At 40.8% G+C, this 17,059-nt stretch overlaps 1 protein-coding gene across 5 annotated transcripts in view; it reads right to left on the bottom strand.

The window, feature by feature from the left end:
- The window catches only part of PTPN5 (protein tyrosine phosphatase non-receptor type 5), an 84,753-nt gene that overhangs the window by 41,299 nt on the left and 26,395 nt on the right, over nt 1-17,059 (bottom strand). For 4 of the 5 annotated variants that reach the window (XM_067462614.1, XM_067462613.1, XM_060768205.2 and 1 more), the window contains one exon: nt 15,789-15,903. The gene's annotated coding sequence lies outside the window, so the exon portion shown is untranslated. Of the gene's footprint in view, nt 1-15,188; nt 15,246-15,788; nt 15,904-17,059 lie in introns of all 5 variants that reach the window. The other variant, XM_060768214.2, reaches the window with a different exon arrangement.

The raw sequence follows: 17,059 nt of genomic DNA, 5'->3' as shown, positions 1-17,059 counted from the left end.
AACCAAAATAGGACAATCAGGGAAACAGCAGAATGCTAAGGCGAAAGCCGGTCTGAGTCCCTCTACGGAGGTTGAGAAGATTGGGATATAAAAGTTTTAAATAAATAGAAGTGGGAAACAATCTTTATACTACCAGGAGAATATGGTCTTTGCTGAACACTAAAAAGATCTTAAAGTAGATACCAGACAAGACCCTTTGACAAAGACACCACCGTTCTCTGTGTTGCAGTCATCTGTCACAACTCATTTGACAAGGGGTGCATCTGCAATGCAGAATTAATGCAGTTTGATACCACTTTAACTGCCACAGCTCAATGCTATGGAATCCTGGGATTTGTAATATACTGAAGCACACCACTCTTTGGCAGAGAAGTCTAAAGACTTAGTAAATCTGCAACTCCCGTGATTCCACAGCATTCAGCCCTGGCAGTTAAAGTGGTGTCAAACAACACTAACTCTACAGTGCAAATGCATCCAGAGACAGTAGGAGAGCCTCATAGATCAGTGGTCCCTGGACTGGTGCCAGTCCAAGCCATAGTCCGTCCAACCTTGGCACACTACACAAAAAGTTACCAGTCTACTACACCAAATAGCTGAAAAACACTGCCTTAGATGGGTTCAGATAGGTGAACATGGGATGAGATGCAGAGTTATGCAACTTTAGAAGTCAAACACAGTCTTTTTATCCTTCCCACTTGGGGAATATTTCAAACCTCAATTAGAACTTTTTAAAAACTTAACTTGCTCTAAAAAGAGCTAGGTATAAAACATAATGTCAAATAACTGTTGTTTTATAAAGAATCTGAATCTTTAGTGAGAACATAATAAAACATATTTGTTTTCATTACACCCACATGTAATTAGTATTTGACTTGCTCAAGGATGCCCTTTTGTCTCTCTCCAAGAGGCCTTCCTTCTTTTCTTTTGAACAGTTAACAATTGTAATTGAAGTCTAACAATTAGTGCTTTTAAAAAGATTAACATGAATGTATTTGCTTGTGTTAAAGAAGTCAACTTTGTCATTTGTTAATACTTAGAAATACTGAGTAATAAAAGTGATGCACGAAATTCAGTACAGCTGTGTTTACACCAATTGGGTAGCCTCTTGACCCTGGAAAGTCACTCAGAAGCTAAGAACTTCCACAGCTGAAATCAAGATCGTCCATCATTCAAGCATCCACTTCACACAGATTGAAAATAAACTTGAAACAAAAATAATGAAGTTGGAGTTAAGAACACAAATATCAGTCCTTACACTTAGGGCCAAATTCCAATTTTACAACAGTAAGAAAAATCTTGAGTCTTTAAAAATATCATTGGTTAGCTGTTAACAAACTAGAATAAGCCTCACACAGTTGGGATTTTGGACCATATGTAAGAGATGAGGAAACAACCTGTCGCTTTAGAGCCAAATGTGGCCCATACTGTGATTTCAAAAGCCTGAGGTGAATTATCAGTTTAGATCTCTGGTACCAGCAACCTCCCTCGCCTTTAAAAGCCCACTGAATCAGAGAAAAGGGTGTGGAAGAGAATGTAAGTTATCAATTCAGGCTTTTGGCAATAGTTATGTGCCGTTCCTTTAATAACCCACAAGTGAAGAGAAACACGAAGAAAAGGGTATAAGGATAAAATAAAAGGATGTGGCAGATAGAGAAAGTGGATGATCCTACCTACTTATGTACCAGTAACACCACCTAGTATGTTCAGTGCAGGAAAAGGGTGATGGTGGTGGTGTCCATCTAAACACAGGATCAAGCCAAATTGGACCTGATCTAATGTCCTTGAAGCCTCAATGAAACTGACATTTCACGCACTCTCTGGAGTTTTTCCCCCAACTTTGCTTGAAGGGGGGGGGGGGCAAAATGTGTGTGTGTGTTTGTTTTTTTAAAATCCAGAAACCTCTCTAGAAGCTGCAATGTGAGTAATTAGCCACAGTGGTACTTGTCCTTGTCCTCTATGCTTTCTTTCCCACCAACCTGGGAGTCTCATCTTCTCACGCTACCTTTTATTTCATTTGGATTGCCCTACCTTAGGGTTTTCATGGCAAATGCATTTTCATTTTTACCATTGCTTCCTTCTACACAGTACTAATAAGAGTCAGTGCCACTGTCTCAGGGAGATCTGCTTTTAGTGTCACCCACTATCACTGTTGATGCCCAATAGAAAGACTATTTTTCAACTCCTATTTGAAAAAGAGTAAAAGCCCACTGTAAACTAATGATTTGAAAAACAAGGTGGACAATTTCAACATTTAGAGCAGACTGTAACATGCACAGTGCATGGTAGCCTATATTCAATATTATACATATTTTGCAAGACTATAATAACATTATTTCTATGCTGTTCCAATTATACTCTTCCTCCTTGTAGCTCACTTCAGGTGAGTAGCATATATCTTTTAACAGGTACATGTCTAATTCAACACAGTGATTCCATATTTAAGTCATTAGACTCATTCAATTTAAAATATGAATTTGAAGCTTGCTTTTATATTTCAACATGTAAAAGTACTTGTAGTTTCAGTCTTAACTCGAGAATTGGGAGATCGTTAATTTGGAATCAGTGTCAGGACATGATTCAAAGCTTGGAAGAACAAACATTTGACTCCTGCCCCTGCCAACATACCTGAAGCAAGGTCAGCGTTAACAAACCTGGAGGAAGAGAGCAGCCCTGTAAGGAAGTGATAGTCAGGAGAAATCATTCACAGGAGTTGGAGAAGGCTGTGGAAGGCACTGGAAGGGGAGGAGGGAAGAGCACTAGAAAAGGGACTAGAGGTACATGGGAAACTTAATAGTGTTATTTTCTTTGTGTGTGTGTGTGTGTGTGTGTGTAGCAACAATAAAGCTGGCTATGTCCACCTGGAGTGTGAGTTAACTGCTAGGAATTATCAGCAGAAGCGTGGAGTCAAGTAACATATTTTCAAAAAATAGAACATTTTCAACTTAAAATCATTTTCAGCTACTGAACTTTAGAATCCCATTTTAGTTAATAGTAACTAAAAGTTACTATTTTTTACATTCTACTGGCCACAACATACACAAGTCCCTTTGACTGCAAGTGGTCCATGGATACACATGCATAAATGTGTGTGTGTCTGCACCTTCAAGTTGCCTGTTGACTTATGGCAATCTCATGAATATGTATACATCTACAAATACAAATGGGCTGTGTGGTCAGTATGATGTACTAGTATGACTGCTGGACTACAACTCTAGATATCAGGATTTGAATCCCTGCTCAGTCATGGAAATCTATTGGACAAATCACACTTTCCCAGACTTAGAGGAAGACAACTAAACAAGAAAGACCAGTAATGGTTTTGCTTTAGAGGTTCCATAAATTAGAAACAACTTGAAACCACACAACAAAAATCACTATTGAATTGTAAGGCAAATATATACAAGAAGCCCTAAACGGTTCCGGCCCAAAATACCTTTCTGACCGCATCTTGGCCTACGAGCCCACGAGGACCTTGAGATCGTCTGGGGAGGCCCTTCTCTCGATCCCGCCTGCATCACAGGCACGGCTGGCGGGGACGAGGGAGAGGGCCTTCTCGGTGGTGGCCCCCCGGCTGTGGAACACTCTCCCGGCACACATCAGACAGGCGCCCTCCCTCGAAAAAGCCTTAAGACCTGGCTGTTCGAGAGGGCATTTAATTAAGTGCTAAGCAACAACATTACGGTAATGAGAACTGGAATGGTATAAGGAAAATGAGACTGGCTATGATTCTACTAAGAGACGAAGCGGATTTTTATGTAGTTTGTATTTGTTGTATAGTCATATGTTGTTGATACTGGCCTCTGTAACTGTCTTTTTATGTGTACTGTACACCGCCATGAGTCGCCCGTAAGGGCTGAGAATGGCGGTCAATAAGTGCATCTAATAAATAAATAAATAAATAATAAATAAGAAGTGGATCTTCAAAACAGGCTAAAAGCACAGAATTGGCAAGCCTCAATCTTCTCATGAAGATTGAATATCCTCAATAATGTTCAATCTTAACTGCAGCTGAAAGTTGGTGTAAATACAGAGTCAAATCATGCTGGGTTTTTTGTAAATGGCAACACTCAAAAAGGTTACTAGTTTTCCAAATTACATCCAGGAAACTTGGGGGAAGCTGGAAGGAATCTGTTATGTTTCAGCTTCCTGCAACTAACTATGTTCCGATTGTTGGGCACAAAACCCCAGTACTTGCTCATCTCTGTCTGCCCTTGTCCTGCTCCCAGAAAAGATATGCTAAATCGGCAAGATAAATTCTGGACATTACCACACAGTTGCTATTATCCCATACTGTTTCTGTGATGTGGGATAGTGGCAATTCATTATCATGATGACAGATGTTTTTACATAGCTGCTGATGTTGAGCCATTGCCTCAGCTATGTAAAGGCTTCCAGGTGAAAATCACAATTCCACTCTACCACTGTGCTGCTTCCCCTTCTTTCTTTCTCTTTATTTACAAGTACTTCTGCTGCCACCGCAGTGGACTGACTTCCTGCACAAGTAAGTCCTGGGACTGTGGTATAATAATGGGTTCATCGTGGGATGTTGGTAGACCAGCAACAGGTATCATATGACATCGTGCACTAGGGACCACCATAAAAAGTGACGATCCTGCTCCTGTGCCAATTCACTACTTTTGTGTGATGAAGTTCTCTATCAGAATTGAGCACTATATTTCTCAGTGAAAGGACTGAACTGTATTTCATTTATTGATACACTGTTTTCCCAGTAGATGCATCTAAAGCAGCTCATAACAGATATCAAATGAAGAGGGTGTTTTACCCCTTGCTGTGATATGCCACCATCATCCTGGTTCATCCCTGCCGAGTCGTTGTACAGTGATTTGCATACTCAGACCATTGCAATTTGTGAAATTGTACACCCAATGAAAAGAAACAGGCATACCATTTGTACAAACAAAACTACCTGCTGGCTCTTAAACAGCTGATCCCCCCCCCCCCCCTCTACAGTACATGCAGATTGAAGGCCTTATTGTTGCAAGCAGGGCAATAGTATTTAGTGAAAACCACTCACTACATTTTTAGAAATACACTGGATTAAAGCTTGGGAGCCATGCTGTGCTTGTGTTGTTGAAGTAACAACACCTAAAATGGAAGAGAGTGTGGATAATTTATTTAGTTTAGCTAATTGCCACCCCTTCCATAGCACAGCAGCATTCTTTTGAATATAAAAGGAAAAGCTGGTGGATACCTGTTTGAAAATCAAAATAACTTCAGTCGTTGAAAATAAATGTTGAAAAGGAGAAAAATGTAGCAACACTTCTTCTATCTCCTAATCCTAAACAAACTCTGTTCTCTACTGCTGTATTGCTACAGGCCGAATGGGTAGACCATAACAATCCAGGGGGAAAGCTCTTTTAAAGGGGTTCATATATCACTTGCTGGTTTACAAAATATCTCAAAGAATACACATTATCTGTACTGTATTTTTCTGAATATAATTATATTCAAATGTAAATGCAGATGGACATTAACACCCATATTCTTTCACAATGAGTCATATTTTCACAGCTTTTTTATGAAATGTCTAGAACTTGCCTGAGACTTGCAAGTTTTACATGCTGTCCAAATGGGTGGGAGTGAGAATAAATTCACCACATTATTTAACAGGGACAAACATAGTTGTTTGAATCATTTTATATAATACCAACATATTATGGCTTTATACGATATTGCATTACATGGTATAGTACATTCGCCACAGACAAAGATATTGCAATCCCCCTCCCCCATGTTTCCATTGCCTTAACAAAATAAACCACTCTTGTTTCAATATATTTGCTGCAAGGTTGTGAATGCATAGCACCAGGAATTCAGGGTGCATAAACTGGTACATTAATGGCCTTAAACCATTAACTGCACTTAGCAAATGCCATACCGTATAAGGGGAGAAGAGGAAAGTACTCCTGTTTAAAAAAACTCCATGTGCTTCCTAATCCAAGATGTCAAGAGATTTTTCTGGTATGGCCAAGGAAGGAAAAGGTAAATTAACTCCAATCCTGCAGTGCTCCTGTAACATAAAAGCTAATTATAATGGAGTTTTTTGTCTATGTTTATTAGTGTTGATATTATGGCAGGAGCTGGTTACATCTGATTGGTTGTTGTGTCACCATGGATACGTAGCCTTTGCAGTAGAAATGTATCCATTTTAGAGTGGCTAGCAAGAAAAGGGGCGGAGCTAGTTAATAAAAAAGAGGGAACATTTTAAAAGGTAGAAGACTCTCTAGCCAGGAGCTAGAGGGAAGAGGATTGGTATTTAAGTTTGTAACTTCCATCATTATACTGAAGTAAAGAAAAAGCAAATATAAGTCTAAATTTTCAGTTAGGTAAAACTGAGAGATAGAGATTCTTTTGGGACTAAGTTTTCAGTCAAACTATTGATAGAAGAGGGTGACTAAAAGTCATAAGCTAGCTAACCAGGAGACTGAGGAGAAATATATTTTGAAGGAGAAGGAAGTGGCTTAACAGAGTAGAAACAAGTTAAACTGTTTGAAAGTTATGTAATAGCAATTTTTATGTAATCAAAGGAGTGAAAGACAGTTGCAATAATATCCAAGTGGAACTGAAGTAAAGTACTTTGTAACAGATATGCTTGTGTGCAAAAGAATTCATAAATAAACATTTCTTTGTTTCAACATATATATTAAAGCCTCGTGTCAAGTTACAGGACTAAAGTTACATGACTGGAAATCAGTCGGTGATTACATTGATGTAGCCTGTGAGGAGAAGTTGGAAGCTACATAATGACTCCAGGTTTGGGTTACAGATTGAAGAAATTTACATAGACATCTAAAAATTACACCCTGTAACAAACACATATACAGAAAGGTAACACAGAGACCGAGAGAGTGTGTTTCAGGTATGAACTACAAGTCACTGAGTTTGTGAGGTTCAATTCCTCTCTCTCCTTGTATTGCCTCATCGCCTCATGTGAACATACATATATGATCAATGTAGGCAGGGGTGGGATATCCAAGGTCTTGGTATACAGCCACTTGGGAATGACTGCCCTGTCTCATTACAGCTCCCTTTCTCAGCAATGCGATCCTGCAGAGGGTCAAGCAGGGATCCCCTGGCATCCATCAATCACAAATGGAGAGAACTGTTGGTGAAAGAGATTTCAAGGACAATCTGGAATTTTTCTAGATTCCTCATCCGTTCATTGGGCTGCCAGGTTGCCCAATTTCTACTACTGTACACAATCAGGGAAAATAAATGTATAAATTTATAAAACACCCAAATGCCAGATTAATGGTTAAGAGCTCAAGGATGTTTATATGTCACCTCTAGTATCAGAGACAGCATATTTCTCTAAAATGTATTTTATTACTTGCCTTTCCTCATGGTTTGAGGCAAGGTAAAATATGGTTAAAACACATTGACAAATGTAGGGATTGCTAGACAGAGAGGACAGCTGCATTCATGGTCTGCTGGTGGAGTTTAGAACTCGGTGAACGTTGGCCACTAGATTGGCTTTTTAGTTGTTATTGTATTAATTGAATGTTTTAACTATTGTGTTTATCGTTGTTATGTATTTTATCTGTTGAATTGTTGGCATCGAATTGTGCCAGTTGTAAGCTGCCCTGAGTCCCCCCTAGGGGGTTGAGAAGGGCAGGGTAGAAGTGCCCGAAATAAATAAATAAATAAATAAATAAATAAATAAATAAACTTGTTGGCTACTGTGTGAGTGCAATAGGCCTTTAGTTGGCATGGATCTTATTTACTTATACTCTCTTCATACCCTCAGCTTCAACAAATTTTGAATGCGTCCACCTGAGGGTGGGAGACCGGGACAGAATAGGGATTCTGCTAGTGTACCGACCACCTCGCTGCACTACAGTCTCCCTACCTGAGCTAGCGGGGGTAGTCTCGAGCCTGGCATTGGAGTCCCAGCGGCTCCTTGTGCTGGGGGACTTCAATGTCCATGCCGAGACTGTCCTATCAGGTGCGGCTCAGGACTTCATGTCTGCCATGGCAACCATGGGGCTGTCCCAACAGATATCTGGCCCCACCCACAGTGCAGGACACACATTGGACTTGGTTTTCTGCCAGGGATGGGAGGAAGGTGGCGGTATTGAGGAGAACCATCTCTCCGTTGCCATGGACCGACCACTACCTGGTCAGATTTAGGCTTACTGCAACCCCCAACCTCTGCAGAGGTGGAGGACCCATTAAGTTGGTCCGCCCCAGGAGGCTTATGGATCCGGATGGATTCCTGACGGCTCTTGGGGAGTTTCCTGCCCCCTCGGTAGGTGATCCTGTCAACGCACTAGTCGCTCTCTGGAATGGGGAAATGACTAGGGCAATAGACACGATCGCTCCAGAATGTCCCCTCTCAAGTAGCCGAGCTAAACCAGCCCCTTGGTTTACTGAGGAGCTGGCAGCGATGAAGCGAAGGAAGAGAGAACTAGAGAGCGTGTGGCGTTCGGATCCGAGCGAGCCAAATCGAACACGGTTTGTGTCCTTTTTAAGGGCATATGCCACGGCAATAAAAGCTGCAAAGAAATCTTTCTTTGCGGCCACTATTGCGTCTGCAAAGAACCATCCGGCTGAGCTGTTTCGAGTTGTCAGAGGCCTTTTGAATCCCACTACCCAGAGTGGGAGCCCTGACAATTCGGCCACTCGCTGTGAAGCTTTTGCTCGGTTCTTTGCAGACAAAGTCGCTTTGATCCGTTCTGGTCTGGATACCATGTTAAAGGCAGTCTCTGAGGATGTAACACGAGCACCTGCTTGTCCAGTTTTAATGGATTCATTTCAATTGGTGAAACCCGAGGATGTGGACAAGATGCTTGGAGGAATGAGGCCTACCACATGCATCCTAGACCCCTGCCCATCCTGGCTTCTAAAAGAGGCCAGAGGGGGATTGGCTGAGTGGATTACGGTGGTGGTTAATGCCTCCCTTCGGGAAGGCAAGATTCCAGCGAGCTTAAAACAAGCTATAATAAAACCGCTGTTGAAAAAACCATCACTGGACCCCACTAAATTCGACAACTTTCGGCCAGTTTCCAATCTCCTCTTTTTGGGCAAAGTCCTGGAACGTGTGGTGGCCTCACAACTCCAGGTATTCTTGGACGACACGGATTATCTGGACTCGGCACAGTCTGGTTTCAGGCCGGGGCATGGAACTGAGACAGTCTTGGTCACCTTAGTGGATGATCTGCGCCGGGAGCTCGACAGGGGGAGTGTGTCCCTGTTGGTGCTGCTGGACCTCTCAGCGGCCTTCGATACCGTCGACCACGGTATCCTTCTGGGACGCCTCGCGGGAATGGGTCTTGGAGGTACTGTTTTGCAGTGGCTCCGGTCATTCCTGGAGGGTTGGTCTCAGAAGGTGTTATTGGGAAACACCTGCTCAACCCCACAACCTTTGTCTTGTGGGGTTCCTCAGGGTTCAATACTGTCTCCCATGTTGTTTAACATCTACATGAAGCCGCTGGGAGAGATCATCTGGAGTTTCGGAGTACGGTGTCATCTCTACGCAGATGATGTCCAACTCTGTCACTCCTTTCCACCTGCTACTAAGGAGGCTGTCGAAGTCCTGAACCGGTGTCTGGCCGCTGTGACAGTCTGGATGAGGGCTAACAAATTGAAACTGAATCCAGACAAGACAGAGGTACTCCTGGTCAGTCGCAAGGCCGAACAGGGTATAGGGTTACAACCTGTGCTGGATGGGGTCGCACTCCCCTTGAAGGTGCAGGTTCGCAGCTTGGGTGTGACCCTGGACTCATCGCTGAGCCTAGAACCCCAGGTCTCGGCGGTGACCAGGGGAGCATTTGCACAGCTTAGGCTCGTGCGCCAGCTGCGCCCGTATCTTGGGAAGTCTGACATGGCCACGGTAGTCCACGCTCTGGTTACATCCCATTTAGACTACTGCAACGCTCTCTACGTGGGGTTGCCTTTGAAGACGGCCCGGAAGCTTCAACTGGTCCAACGTGCGGCAGCCATGATACTAACAGGAGCAGGACGCAGGGAGCATACAACCCCCTTGTTGTACCAGCTCCACTGGCTGCTGATTTGCTACCGGGCTCAATTCAAGGTGCTGGCGTTGGCCTATAAAGCCCTAAACGGTTCTGGCCCAAGTTACCTATCCGACCGCATCTCCACCTATGAACCCACCAGGACTTTGAGATCTTCCAGGGAGGCCCTGCTCTCGATCCCGCCTGCTTCACAGGTGCGGCTGGCGGGGACGAGAGACAGGGCCTTCTCGGTGGTGGCCCCTCGGCTGTGGAACGCCCTGCCCACGGACATCAGATTGGCTCCCTCATTGATGGTATTCCGGAGAAGAGTGAAGACTTGGTTATTCGAACAGACGTTTGAATAAAAAGTGCAATGAATTTTAGGAAATGGAACTACGACTGATGAGTTTGGATCATGATTCTAGTTATGAGACGCCAATTGATTGATTGTCTATTATTGTTAATTGCTTAACTTGTTTCTGTGTTAATTGTTTTTAATTACCTGTTGACTGCATTGAATTTTTGCATTGATTGTTCGCTTTGTTTGTGCTCGACTGTTGTAAACCGCTATGAGTCGCCTTAGGGCTGAGAATGGCGGTATACAAGTGAAGTAAGTAAATAAATAAATAAATAAATTCTACAAGCACCTCCTAGATTTTTTTTAACTGTTTGAAGCAGGAAAGTCTGAGATATATAGCCCAAAACAAGACTGTCTACTACAGTAGTTCTCAACACATGGGTCTCCACGTGTTTTGGCCTACATCTCCCAGAAATCCCAATCAGTTTACCAGCTCTTAGGATTTCTGGAAGGCCAAAATATCTGGGGACCCACAGGTTAAGAACCACTGGCCTACTAGGATATCATACTAATTTACAGAGAATACGTAAAGACTACATTTTCCTGATTTGGCCATGACTGAGAAATTATGATTTAACTTAAGAAGTTTTCTCTACAGTAGGTCACGAAATGTTTGGAGGAAAGTGGAAAGAGAGCATTCAAGCATATTGTTCAATCTCATTACACGGAGCCCTGGTTGGCGCATTGGGTTAAACCCCTGTGCCTGCAGGACTGAAGACCGACAGGTCGCAGGTTCAAATCCAGGGAGAGTGTGGATGAGCTCCCTCTATCAGCTCCAGCTCCTCATGCAGGGACATGAGAGAAGCCTCCCACAAGGATGGTAATACCATGTTATATTTTTATGTTTTATTTTAATTGCTTGTATTGTTGTGATTATTGCTTGTATTGTTGTGTTAGGGCTCGGCCTCATGTAAGCTGCACCAAGTCCCTTGGGGAGATGGTAGCGGGGTACAAATAAAGTATTATTATTATTATTATTATTATTATCAAAAACATCTGGGCAACGTCCTTGCAGACAGCCAATTCTCTTACACCAGAAGCAACTTGCAGTTTCTCAAGTTGCTCCTGACACAACAACAAAAAAATCTCATTCAAACAAAATATAGTTTATTGAACCAGGAATATTATGAATAAAAGTAGCTATCATCATTAGGTTGAAATGATCTTAAATTATGAATTTCAACACTATTAAATTGGCTTTAACTCTACAACTTTCACTTCACAATTTTCCAGTTTAGACTGATAATCTTCAAACCCTCTTTACTCTGTCAAATGGAACTCCGCATGTGCCAGCCATGCATTACCCATATATTTGAATTAGCATAGGTCAGTAAAAGTGTTATTTAATCCTATACTGTACTTACACAAGGAATTGTTTTATTGAATACTGTACTTACACAAGGAATTTTTTACTTAATAGAATTACATCTAAGGTAAAACAAACTCATCCTCAACTAGAGGACAATATCCCTTATCCATGCACTGGCTTGGAAAATGCAGAGTTCAACATGGTAGTAAAGTGGAATTTCATGGAAGCGTCCCTTGTATCTTAAAATATTTCATCTAGTAAACATTCATCTAATGCTAGTGGGTATTTTTTTTACAGACTACATAATATTTATATAAAGGATTTCTCTCCTACTCAATATTTATAAAATAACAGTAAAGAGTCACCACAACAAAGAAACCATTCTTATCCAAGCAGGTGCAGTAATTTGATTTATATGACCAACAGATTCTTGGAAGAGAAATTTATTTTGCCCACAAGACATTTTCCTGTAAGTTATTTTCCTTCCTGGTTTCATTGAAAATACACAGTATATTTGTATACTTTACAGGAATTCAGAAATTGACCAACAATACCTTAAAGAAACTTTGGATGTGACTAATATATGGCTAAGCTAAGAATATCTGATCAGAAACTGATGTAGTGTCTATCTGAGGACACAGGATTTATATCTCATATTAGTAAATTCCAATTTAAATTGAAGCAAAATCGGAAACACAGTTCAGGTGGTCTATAAAAGGCCTAGAGTTATTGTTTTCATTTTGAGTGAGTAGTTGCATTGTTGTTGCTTTTGTTACAATGGCTGCACCTAAAGACTAACTTGTTAAAGACTTGTACATATATGCCTTTGTGGATTCCAGCCTGCTTGGATCGTATCACATGTCATTATGTAGGCTGCAGCCCATGAAAACTGCTGCCAAACAGAACCTTTTAGTCAATACACACTCCTTTCTTGTTCTTATTTTATTTTTACCTCACCTTGACTCCAGTTAGCTCTGAATAGTATACATTCATTTCCCAAACATGGGCCAAATTAATTCCTGGAAACAAGTGCCTTCAAACCAGCAGAAAGGGAATTGGGAAGTAAATTATGTCCGGAAGCAAGAAATCTGCTTACTATATACATATGCAGCCTTCAGTGAATGATTTGTGATTAGAAGACCAAACCCTAAGGCTTATAGGTATGTAGTCATTTCTTTCTTTCTTTATGGAAGCCATGTCTCTGCTGAGTACATCAACCATGTGGACACTGATCGGTTCAGTTCCACTTTATTACCAATGTATCCCTGAAACTAGTAAAAAAAAAGGGGGGTAAAGATTTCCCTTGACATTAAGTCTAGTTGTGTCCGACTCTGGGGAGTGGTGCTCATTTCTAAGTTGAGGAGCTGACGTTGTCTGTAGACGTCTCCAAAGTCATGTGGGTGGCATGACTGTATGGAGCACTGTTACCTTCCTGCCAAAATGGTAACTGTTGATCTACTCACATTTTACATGTTTTTGAACTGCTAGTTTGGCAGAAGCTGAGGCTAACAGTGGGAGCTCACCCTGCTCCCTGGATTTGAACTACCAACCTTTCAGTCAGCGAGTTCAACAGCTCAGCGGTTTAACCCGCTGTGCCAACGGGGGCTCAACTAGTCAAATATTACATAAAAACTGGGTGCAAAACCAAATATAATTTATTTGATTGATGGATTTTCTTCCAACCTAGCTTTCCACTGATATGCTGATCCAACAACCATGCTCAATGCAACTGTTTTCTGAGAATCTGATCTTAAAACAGCTGCTGAGCAAAGTACCACACTCAAGGGCTGCAATTACTCCTAGACACATAGTATAAGAGATTAAGGGCCCCTAACTTCAGCTTGGTATCTGTTAAATAGAAAATCCAACCCAAAAAACTGATGACAAGCAAAGCCACCACCACAGAGCTATGAAACTGGACATTAAGGCTAATGCTTCAATAGCTGTTCCCTGTTATCAGCAGCAATGGTGTGCTATGTCATGGATCCTCCTTGCTTAAAACTCAGCCTCTAGGGCTAACCTTGTTCTAATTTTGCATTGCTGTACAAATTATCTGAGTCTTACTGTAGTAATAGAGAACCACTTGGCAGGATAGGATGAATATTGACAGCAGGCCCTCTTCTTGTATCCTTCACCATCACGATGCTACTTTTTTGGGGACTATGGTGCAAATGAATTTCTTGAGAGTTAGTTTCCTATTCCATAATTAGTCATGATGAATGGCTATGTCTTTCTATCTATCAATATAATTATATATATTCTTCAATATGTTTGGGATTTTCCTAGTAAGCATACTGAAAAATATATAGAGTTACTTTGGGACACAGAATCATTTCCATAACTTGGTTTGACATGTCTCGTTATTGGCACCAAAATCAATTGCAGTATTGTTAAGAAACCTAACTATAAGCACCATACCCCAAAGTCACTCATTACATGCATCAGTGGAATTGAATCCATCATGTCAGCTACTGATATAAACAACTAGCAGGCAAAATTTGACATTACTTAAATCACTATACCGCACTGGCTCTAAATAAGCATTTTAAAGTGTGTGTGTGTTCACGCACATGTAACAACAACAACAAAAATAACTTTATTCTTGTATCTCACCTTCATCTCCCCAAGGGAGATTTTCCATGGCTGAACAGAAGCTACCCATGCTGCTAATGGTTTGTTTCACTGAAAGGTGAAACTTATTTTTTTTAATCTGTATTAAGGCAATACAAGGCCAACTACAATGTCACCAAACAGTGTACTGGTACAGACAACATGATGTAGTGCTTTGTGGGTTGGACTAGGGCTCTGGGCATGGATTTATGCTTAGCCATGGACACCTATTGTGTGACTTTGGACAAGTTAGATTCTCAGTTAATAAATTCAATAATAATAACTATATTCTTGTATCCTACCACCATCTCCCCAAAGGGACTCGGGGCCACTTACATACGGCACAAGGTGTCTAAAAACAGAGCACAAAATAAAACACAATATGAAATACAGTAGGGTAAAACACATACTGTAGGCATATAAAACAACAACTTAAGACTCAATAAAACTGTGCTCAATAACGAATGGCAGTAAGCTGCTGTAAATGTGGCCAGGCTGTAAACAATAGGACAAGTGAATGGGGTAAGTGCAGAGCTGTAACCATTGAAAGAGGAGTGAAGTGCCAGGGTGCATAACTATTGCACAGAACAACTAGGAACTAGGAGTTCTCAAAAGCTTGCTTGAACAGCCAGGTCTTCCTACGGAAGGAGGACAGTGTGGGGGCCTGCCTAATCTCCCCGGGGAGTTATTCCAAAGCCAAGGGGCCACCACAGAGAAGGCCCTCTCCCTCATCCCCACCAACCGCATTTCTGACAGTAGCGTGACCAAGACGAGGGTCCGTAATGCAATGGCAAACCACTTCTGAATGAATCTTACCAAGAAACTTATAGGATAGGGTCACCTTACTTCAGCATCAACTTGAAGGCAAACAACAGCAATAATAATAATAATAATAATAATAATAATAATAATAATAATAGTTTTATTTCTTGCCCACCTTTCCTTACAGCTGGAGGCGGGTTATAGCACTGTGCTGTTACTGATTCCAGGGAGTCTACATTGAACATGAAATGTGAGTAGAAAAAGAAAATATTCCAAATTAGGGTCTGCTAGTAGCTGTGATGATTTCAGGATTGTCCCTAGGACTACTGGGATACAGTGATGCTCAACTGCACAGGTATGTGAGCAAAGATACTGAATCCAAAATAGGCTGTTAAATACTTTTTGCTTTAAGTTGCCTCTGAACATCATCTTCACTTAAAAGCTTTAAATTAATTAAGTTCTGAAAGCTTTGCTATTTATAAACCAAGAGCTTTAAACTGAGGTAACATTGCCAGTATAAATATTTGTCTTTTATAGGAAGGCATATTAGTAACAGGTTGATGAAACTTTCAGCAGGGATGCAGAATAAAACATTTTATCTCAGAATACTCCTCCATTCTAAATATGGTAAGAATGCTTACAGCTTAGTCATTTTAATGTTCCAAAAGACTGTACTAGAGTACACTAGAACATTTTCTAAAGTATACGAAGACATTTTATTTATGGCGAAATAAATAAATATGTTTTACGCTAGGAGACATGCTAATGTACTTACCATCTAATACACCATTATTTCTAGTCACATGGTTAGATTTGCTGGTGTTTCTTTAAGGACTCTTCTGATAGAAACAAAACTTTGTTGTCTTCAAATGTTTTATGCTTTAAATAACCTAGAAACAAAGATTAAAAAGAAAAGAAGAAATAGGGTAAACATTTAGTACCAAAAGCATTCTGGACACATACTTATTTTATTTATTGTGAAGTTCTATTTGTGGCTCAAATGTATTTATATATTTCTCTAATTTATGCCCCCCACCTTTCTTTTGAATGGGAACCAAAGCAGTTCACATGTGGTTTAAAACAAAGTACATGAAGGGTGTGGCTACATGGAAAAGGGGGCAAGATGAGGGCTTTCTCCACCTAAAATAAGTACCCTAAATGAATTTTCTGTTAAATTGCAGAGAGTGAGGCATTGAAAATAATCCACGCCTAGAACTATCTTCTTAGCTGGGTTTGCATTTCCTTCTTCAATTTACCTGCTCAATTGAAGTTTTACATTACTGCTAAAATTTGGGACTTGAAGAAAAATTTAATCTAGGGGCATAACTCTTATTGGGGGAATAATATCTTCATTTTGCTTCCTCATAGATATATAAATTAAGAATAATTAGTAAAAATATTAAAACACAATGGAACAAAATTCCATTTTAAAATAATACAAAAATTTTATGAACCATGATGTGAAAAATTAAGAACAACACACCACACATGCACCATTAAAGACCTTTCTTCAGAACCACCTCATTGCCAATTAGCTAAGAAACAGAAAGCTAAAGGGATAGAAGAGTGGCAGAAATCAAAAGAGAAATTGGGCTGCTTAATTTCGACACAGCATGTTGCCCTTCTCCAAGAGAGTGGCCCTTGACAGAAAAAAAATTGCTCACTCCTGCTCTAACATGTAAGTGTGGAAGAAATAGTCTATGGACATAGTGGGTCTCTCCACGTGGCCCCTAGACCAGTGGTTCTGAAACATTGATCTTACAGGCCTTTTGAACTTCCACTATCAGGAGTCTCAGTCAGTATGATCAATGTACAAGGATTCTGGGATCTGAAGTTCTACACATCTGGAGATCTATAGTTTAAGAGCCAAAGAACTAGTAGACAACTGTCCTATGCCTTGTCTAATCTCCTGAGTGTTTTTTGTTACTTGTTTTTTCTCCTCTGGTCATCTGTTGTCTGATCAGCTCTGTAATGGAAAGAGGTTTTGCAACCTCCATTCCTGCAAATGCTCCCCTAACTTCTCAAGTGATACAAAGGAAACAGTGA

The sequence above is a fragment of the Anolis sagrei genome, chromosome 1 (assembly GCF_037176765.1).
Source record: "Anolis sagrei isolate rAnoSag1 chromosome 1, rAnoSag1.mat, whole genome shotgun sequence".
NCBI classification, from domain to species: domain Eukaryota; kingdom Metazoa; phylum Chordata; class Lepidosauria; order Squamata; family Dactyloidae; genus Anolis; species Anolis sagrei.
The sequence above is the reverse complement of the archived record's forward strand: the minus strand, read 5'-3'. Positions and strand labels throughout refer to the sequence as shown.